The following is an 8771-nucleotide window of genomic DNA, read 5'->3' on the forward strand; positions in this document are numbered from 1 at the left end:
CTCCACAAACACGCCACCGAAATCTGGCACCTCCTCGACAGCAGCATCCCGGACATAGCATTCTTCACCGAAACCTCTACCGACCCCACCTCGGGACTGGACATCGCCACTGCCATTCCCCGAAGGATACAAGAACTCCCAGAAGGAATGCTCCAACTGCCCAGGAGGAGGACTCTTCCACAAATCCACCCTCCGGCTGAGAACACTTTCTGACAAACCCACAGACCTGATGGAACATCTCCACTTCTAAATACAGGCCAGCCCTACCACCACCCTCCAAGGAACATTCATCTACCGACCCCCTGGACCCCATGGACCTTTCACTGACTCCATCACAGACATCATCTCCCTGCAAGCCATCACATATACCAACTACACCCTGCTGGGAGACCTCAATTTCCAACTTGACAACCAACTAGACCCCAACACCACATCCCTCCTGGACAACCTCCACAACATTGGATGCCGCCAGATCGTGTCCGAACCCACGCACTCAGCAGGACACACCCTCGACCCCCTCTACACAACAGGAAACTCCATTACTTTCAGCCACACCACCAACTCCCATGGACAGACCACTGATGCATCCACCTTACCTTCAGAACACCGACCAACCACAGATACCAGCACCTGCTCCCATGAAGAAATCAGGACCAAAATCACCAATGACCAGCTCACCTCCTCACTCAGCAAATCCACCCTAACCACCGCGGAAGATGATGACCCCAACACTGCAGCCCGAACTGCACAGGTGGGTCTCCGACAGCGCCAACACCATAGCCCCCATCAAGAAGAACAACAACACACATGCCAAGAAAGCCAGATGGTTTACCACCGAACTTCGAGAGTCCAGACACACATGCCACTGCCTCGAAAAGGCCTGAACTCCAACTCCAAATCCACAGAAGCCCACAACAACTTCAGAGCCGCCACCAACGGTCACAACCAACTCATCAGAAAAACAAGGAAAACAGTGATCGAAGACAGAATCTCCACACATGCGCACAACATCAAAGAACTCTTAAGCATCATCATCAAAGAGTTCGCCCAACCCACCAGTGAGTCTACTGACATTCCTCCCTCACAAGACCTCTGCAACAAACTCAGCACCCTCTTCCACCACTAAATCAAGAACATTTATAACAACTTTGACGAAGACAACCAACACACTGAACCCTCACTGTTACACGTCCATCTGCCTGTGCCATATCCTTGCTCCATTAACCCGCACTGCCACTACCATAATCCTCTTTTCCTGTAGGCTGGGTTGTGTACCGCTTCATATTACGCAGAGGAGAGCTCATTGGTGGATTACATCTTTTTAAAGAAGCTCCTCTTGGTATTCCTCGCTTGGCTTACTGAGCTCTAGCAGATCACTTTGTTGTGCCTGACCCGAATCTCCTGTATCCTGCTACTCCGCGCACTCCGTTTCCCTGGATAACAAGCCTTGGACCAGAACGCACGCTGACCTCGAATTGCAAGCAGCAACTTTGCCAGAGAACCCTTGGAGTTCCCATTCAGAGCGGCGGTCTTCTCCCCGTTGCTTTTCCACCTTAAACCCCGCGGACTCTTCAGACCAAAAGTGCGAGTCTTCGTAAACTGAGTTTACCTTGGAGAAACATTAGGTCCGGGAGTTTTCCTCACACGAATCCCGTCCCGATCCACGCTCTCGCTCTAAGAGGGATACCTTAAGCATCCACCACAGCTGCAAAGAGGATCAACTTCCCTCAATCGGTATCTTCTGACGCGCTGCGCATGCGCGGTCACTTTTTTCCTTCTCTCCCGGACCCCTCATTTTTTCTGGCAATACTTCTTTGTTCACCGCGAGGGCAGCTGACGACGAAGCCCCTCGCAGGATTGTTTTGTTTTCTTTGTGGACTACGCAGACTTTGTTTTCTCTCAGGGCAATCATAAAAGGACGCTACTTAGCACTGAATGGATCTTCGATAGTGGATGGAGAGTAAGAGTCGGGCAAACTGAGCAGTTTTTTTTTGTTTGTACTACAAAAACTTTATTGAACTCAAAGCGAGTCTGATACCAACTGCTCAAAGAATACCTCGGCATTAATTTTGTTTGTATTTTCTTTCTCGGACTGGAGCCTTGTTTCTGGCATGGAATATCAGCAAAACTATGTTGGAAGAGATTCTTCCTTGTAAGTATGAAGGGGTACACAACCATTCTGTACATATAGTTAGTTGTAGTTTCCGCGTTAGGCGCTTAGCTTATCCCTGAGGTCAGTGATTAACATTGAATCTGTTTTCCTCTTTCCCTGTTTGTTATTTTCTGTACTACCATGATTTACCTTCATCCTTGATCCCTCTCCTCTGAGATTCCTTTGGCCTTGCTGGTGGGCCTCATGGTGGTTCCCTGATTGTACCTGCTCTTCCGTTGGGTATTATTCATTGTTCAGAAGTATTCCTCTTCCTGGAAATGGATTTACCCTAGGGGAGAGTTGGGGTTTGCACTTCGCTCCCGTGGATATTGGCATGGCACTAGAACACCTCAAGTAAGTCAAAGTGTAAGTGTGACAGAAAGCCAAACCCACGGTCAAAACATATCCCCTGAGCGAAGATGGATAACGTACTCATGGATGCTAATCTGTCCATTGAGACGCCTGAAACAACGTTGAATGAATTGGCCTCCACTGTAGTAACTTTACAAACAGAGTTACGACTCCTGAGAACTGAAAACCAGCGGTTAGTCACAGAACTATATCACCTTAAGGCACAGAAACGAGTAGAGGCTAGTTTAAAAGAGGCATCCTCCAAAGACAAGAGAGGCTATATACACCCCACTCGCTTTCATGTTACACCTCCTTCTTCCATTCCTAATCCCCTGCCTGGAAGTAGTGGGACTCAGCCTGTTAATGTAACTGTAGTATCTCCATCCCCAACTCCCTTAGCCATGCCTGAAAGGTTTAACGGAGACAGTTGTAAATACGGGGTTTTCATGAATCAATGCCACCTACAGTTCTTGTGTCGCACCCCTTCATTCCCGGATGACGCTGCTAAAGTGGCTTTTATCATCTCCTATTTAACAGGCAACGCAGCTCTATGGGCCATGCCTCTAGTGGAAAATGACAACCCTATTTTATATGATTTAACCCTATTCAAAAATAGGATGGAATGTCTTTTTGCACGACACTCTTACATGCAAGCCAGTGATAATGAGTTGCTGGGGTTGAAACAGGCATCTAAAGATCTATTGACTTACATTACTACATTTAATAGGCTGGTCTCAGAAACTCATTGGCCTGAAGAAAAGAGGACGTCGTTATTCTATAGGGGTCTAAAAGACGAATTAAAAGATATACTGTCGCAAATAGTTCACCCTCCTGAAGAGTGCTCTTCCTTTATAGACCTGGTGGTGAAACTGGATCACCGTCTTACTGAAAGGCGAGGTTACAAGACAAAAGGCGAATATCCCCGTTTTTTGGCGGATAAGGTAGAGAAGAAGGAGTCAAAAGACATCAGTGAACCAATGCAAATCGGTGGAATCAGTGGCCCTTTATCAAGTATGGAACGTGAGAAACACAGAAAATTGAACTTATGCCTTTACTGTGGTAAAGGGGGTCATTACGCGAGAGATTGTCCAGTTAAACCTAAGACGTGTCCAAAGGCAACCCCCGGACAGACTGGCTATACTACCTTGTCGGAAAACTAAACGACTTGGAGGACAAGGGGATCGACCCTTCAAGTCATTCTCTGTTTCAGATCCCTCAGGTGTTAGCTAACACTCTGTCTCCAGTACCTCGACATTTCACTCTAATGATAATCCTGGTTTTACCCTCTCAACACAGAAAAATAATGCCTATACTCCTAGATTCAGGGGCGACGGGTAACTTCATAGATATTTCCTTGGCAAAGGCATTGGGAATATAATTCCTAGCAAAGAAGTAACCAGAGAAGATTAGGGCAGTCGACGGTACTGAAATATCTTCAGGTTTGCTAGCCTTCCAAACCCCTCATCTTACTATGGTGTGCGATAATGGACACTCAGAAACCATCCAGTTCGATTTAATAGACACTCCCAACTTTTGCGCCATACTAGGGGTACCCTGGCTACAACTACATAATCCCCATATTGATTGGGTCTCCCGAAAAGTCACTTTACGTTCCCATTATTGCCTTATGCATTGCTATCAAGAATCTCCTACGTGGCAAACCTCAGTATGCTGTACTATGGAGACCATTAGTACAACCGAGCTACCTCCTGAATATCAGGACTTTAATGACGTATTTGATGATGTGAAAGCTGTAGCATTGCCCCCCCCATAGGTCTTATGACTGCAGGATCGATATGGTTCCCGGGGCGATTCTGCCTGTGAGCAGAATATATGCACTCACTGAGCCAGAAAACAAGTATCTCTATGATTACCTTCAAGACATGCTCAAGAAAGGATTTATCCGTCACTCCACCTCTCCGGTCTCTTCTCCCATTTTTTTTATTCCCAAACGAGAAGGGGTTTAAGAGCCTGTTGGGACTATCGCGCCCTTAACAAGGTCACAATTAAAAACAAATACCCTCTTCCCCTCATCTCCACTCTTCTCGATCAGGTTCGGAAGGCCAAGATCTTCACCAAGTTGGACCTTCGCGGAGCTTACTATTTGATTTGTGTCAGGCAAGGAGATGAGTGGAAGACGGCTTTCCACACAAAGTTTGGGCTCTATGAATATTGTCTAATGCCATTTGGCTTATGCAACTCCCCGGCGGCATTTCAGTTTTTTATTAATGAAATCCTAAGAGAATTTCTTGACCTGTTTGTGATCGTCTATATTGACGACATCCTAGTCTTTTCCCAATCAGAGCAAGAACATGTGCAACATGTCAAGACGATTTTACAACATCTTCAAGACAATCATCTCTTTGCCAAACTTGCTAAATGTCTATTCCATGCAACAAAGGTTGATTTTTTGGGATTTGTTATCTCTCCTGAAGGGATACACATGGATCCTTCAAAAATCTCTGCCATCATCAATTGGTCCAGTCCCACTACTGTAAAAGAAATACAATCCTTCCTCGGTTTCGCAAATTTTTACAGGAGGTTCATTGATCACTTTTCTGACCTCATCACCCCATCACAAGACTTCTTAAAAAAGGGGTGGTATTCAATTGGGATGATACCACTGAACAAGCATTCCAACTGTTAAAACAAAAGTTTGTCTCTGCTCCTATTATTCGCCATGCCGATAGGGCATTGCCCTTTTTTCTGGAGGCCGACGCATCACAATATGCAGTCGGAGGGGTTCTCTATCAACGAAACCCTCTAAATGGGGCTCTTCATCCTATAGCCTATTTTTCAAAAACCCTTTCTGCCGCAGAACAAAACTACACCATAGGCGAAAGAGAGTTGCTAGCCATAAAACTTGCCTTTCAAGAATGGAGGCATTACCTGTTGGGGTCTCCACACACCATCGCCATATTCTCTGACCACCGTAATCTGCAGTTTTTTAAAACTGCATAGGCACTTACACCGCGACAAATGAGGTGGGTGTCGTTTTTAGTGAATATGATTTTGTGATCACTTTCCAACCAGGAACCAGACATGGTAAAGCGGATGCTCTCTCGCGATTGGGAAAAGAGAACAAATACATTGAAGAAAAACCCCCACTCATCATTCCAGAAACTAAGATAGCAGCTTTAGGAGACCTAGGGATCGAAAATGAATTCTTTAAAACACTAGCCACTGAATGTGCTAACATTAAACAGGAAGACTGGTTAGCGGATCCCAGAAATTCCATCACAGATGGCTTATATTACCATAAAAACCGTTTGTATTTGCCCTCCGAAGAACTACGTGTCTTAATCATGAACTGGTGTCATTTGTCTCCTTTGGCAGGACATCCTGGTGGGATCAAAACGCTACACACCTGTCAGAGATGGTTTTGGTGGAAAGGGATGAATCAAGACATCTCTAATTATGTGAAAGCGTGTCCCACTTGTGCCCGACAAAAAGCGCTGCATTGTGCTCCCGCAGGTCTATTACACCATATGCCCATTCCCCACACGCCTTGATGTTCCATTAGCATGGATTTTATCACAGACTTACCTACCACACGAGGGTATAATACCATATTAGTGGTTGTAGACATGTTGTCTAGGATGGCTAAGGAGCTCATAGATGTATTCATACAACACATCGTGCGACTACATGGGTTACCCTCTGTAATCATTTCTGACCGAGACCCCAATTCATCTCTAGGTTTTGGCAAGGTATATGTAAAACTTTGCACATTGATCACCGACTTTCTTCCGCTTATCACCCCCAGACAGATGGGCAGACGGAAAGGACTAATCAAACGTTAGAACAATATTTACGTTGTTTGTTAGGCACTATTACTAGTGATTGGGTACAAGCTCTTCCTTTAGCAGAATTCGCCTACAACAACACTTGTCATTCAGCCACTCATATTTCTCCCTTTTTTTTTTCCTACGGGTATCACCCCCTTTGTTTACCTTTACACTTTCCTCGTTCTTTGGCTGACACCCCTGCTGTCTCTGAACATCATTTACGACTCTCTTTAATATGGAACCAGGCCAAACAAAAGCTGCAAGAAGCCAAAAGTCACATGAAGGAGCAGGGAGATAAACATAGGCGACCTGCACCTAATTACAAGGCAGGTGATCTGGTGTGGTTGGCTACAAAAAACCTTAGGTTATCAGGGCCAGGGAAACTCCAACCCCGTTATATAGGGCCATTTAAAATATCACGCATTATCAATCCTGTAGCGCTCAGGCTTGAGTTGCCTCCTGAATACCAAATACATTCCGTTTTTCATGTTTCTTTACTCAAAAGATATGAACAACCTTCCTGTTCTGAACCCCCTCCTCCCCCCATTACTATAGAGGAACAAGAGTACGAAGTCAGGAGAATAGTGGATTCTCGTAGAGTCAGAGGCAAACTCCAATACTTGATTGATTGGCTGGGATACGCTCCCGAGGATAGAACATGGGAACCTGCTGATCAGGTTCATGCACCCCTCTTAGTCAGAAGGTTTCATGCCTTACATCCTGCCAAACCCCGACCTGTGAATAGGCCTTTAGGGGGGAAAACTGTTACACGTCCATCTACCTGTGCCATATCCTTGCTCCCTTTACCCGCACTACCACTACCATAATCCTCTTTTCCTGTAGGCTGGGTTGTGTACCGCTTCAGATTACACAGAGGAGAGCTCATTGGTGGATTACATCTTTTTAAAGAAGCTCCTCCCAGTATTCCTCGCTTGGTTACTGAGCTCTAGCGGATCACTTCGTTCTGCCTGACCCGAATCTCCTGTATCCTGCTACTCTGCGCACTCTGTTTCCCTGGATAACAAGCCTTGGACCAGAACAATCGCTGACATCGAATTGCGAGCAGCAACTTTGCCAGAGAACCCTTGGAGTTCCCATTCCGAGCGGCGGTCTTCTCCCCGTTGCTTTTCCACCTTAAACCCTGCGGACTCTTCAGACCAAAAGTGCGAGTCTTCGTAAACTGAGCTTACCTTGGAGAAACATTAGGTCCGGAAGTGTTCCTCACACAAATCCCGTCTCGATCCACGCTCTCGCTCTAAGACGGATACCTTCAGCGTCCACTACAGCTGCAAAGAGGATCAACTTCCCTCAATCGGTATCTTCCGACGCGCTGCGCATGTGCGGTCACTTTTTTCCGTCTCTCCCGGACCCCTCTATTTTTCTGGCAATACTTCTTTGTTCACCACGAGGGCAGCTGACGACGAAGCCCCTCGCAGGATTGTTTTGTTTTCTTTGTGGACTACGCAGACTTTGTTTTCTCTACACAACCATTCTGTACGTATAGTTAGTTGTAGTTGCCGTGTTAGGCGCTTAGCTTATCCCTGAGGTCAGTGATTAACATTGAATCTGTTTTCCTCTCTCCCTGTTTGTTATTTTCTGTACTACAGCGATTTACCTTCATCCTTGATCCCTCTCCTCTGAGATTCCTTTGGCCTTGCTGGTGGGCCTCATGGTGGTTCCCTGACTGTCCCTGCTCTTCCGTTGGGTATTATTCATTGTTCAGAAGTATTCCTCTTCCTGGAAATGGATTTACCCTAGGGGAGAGTTGGAGTTTTCACTTCGCTCCCGTGGATATTGGCATGGCACTAGAACACCTCAAGTAAGTCGAAGTGTAAGTGTGACACTCACAAGCCACCCCGACACCCTGAAGCCAACGATTGACAGCTGGACAGCCCTCACCACAAACTGAATATGATGAAGTCAATCCACTCTGGGGCACCCACGGACCCCCTGTCCCCACCTTATATTCAACAGAGCCACTGACACCATCGCACCCATGCTCTGCCACATCATCAACCGCTCCCTGGCAAACACCTCCTTCCCCAACAACAGGAAACACAGTGAAATCAAGCTCCTCCTGAAGATGCCTTCGGCGGACTCCACCGACCTTAAAAATAACAGACCCATCTCCCAGCTCCCGTTCCCAGTGAAATTCATCAAGAAAGCCATCAACAGCTAACTCGACACCTTCATCGAAGAGCATAACATCCTCGATTCCTCCCAATCCGGCTTCAGGAAAAACCACAGCACAGAATCCGCTCTCCTCACCTCAACAGATGTCATCCGCTCCCTACTGGACAGAGGAGAAATAGTAGCCCTCATCCTCCTGGACCTCTCATTGGCCTTCGATACAGTCTTCCACCGCACCCTAACATGCAGACTCCATGACACAGGGATCCGGGACAAAGCCCTCGACTGGAACCACTCTTTCCTCTCAGGCAGAACGTAGTGGGTCAGACTCCCTCCTTTCCTCCCGGACC

Source organism: Triturus cristatus, chromosome 4_2 (assembly GCF_964204655.1).
Source record: "Triturus cristatus chromosome 4_2, aTriCri1.1, whole genome shotgun sequence".
NCBI lineage: Eukaryota > Metazoa > Chordata > Amphibia > Caudata > Salamandridae > Triturus > Triturus cristatus.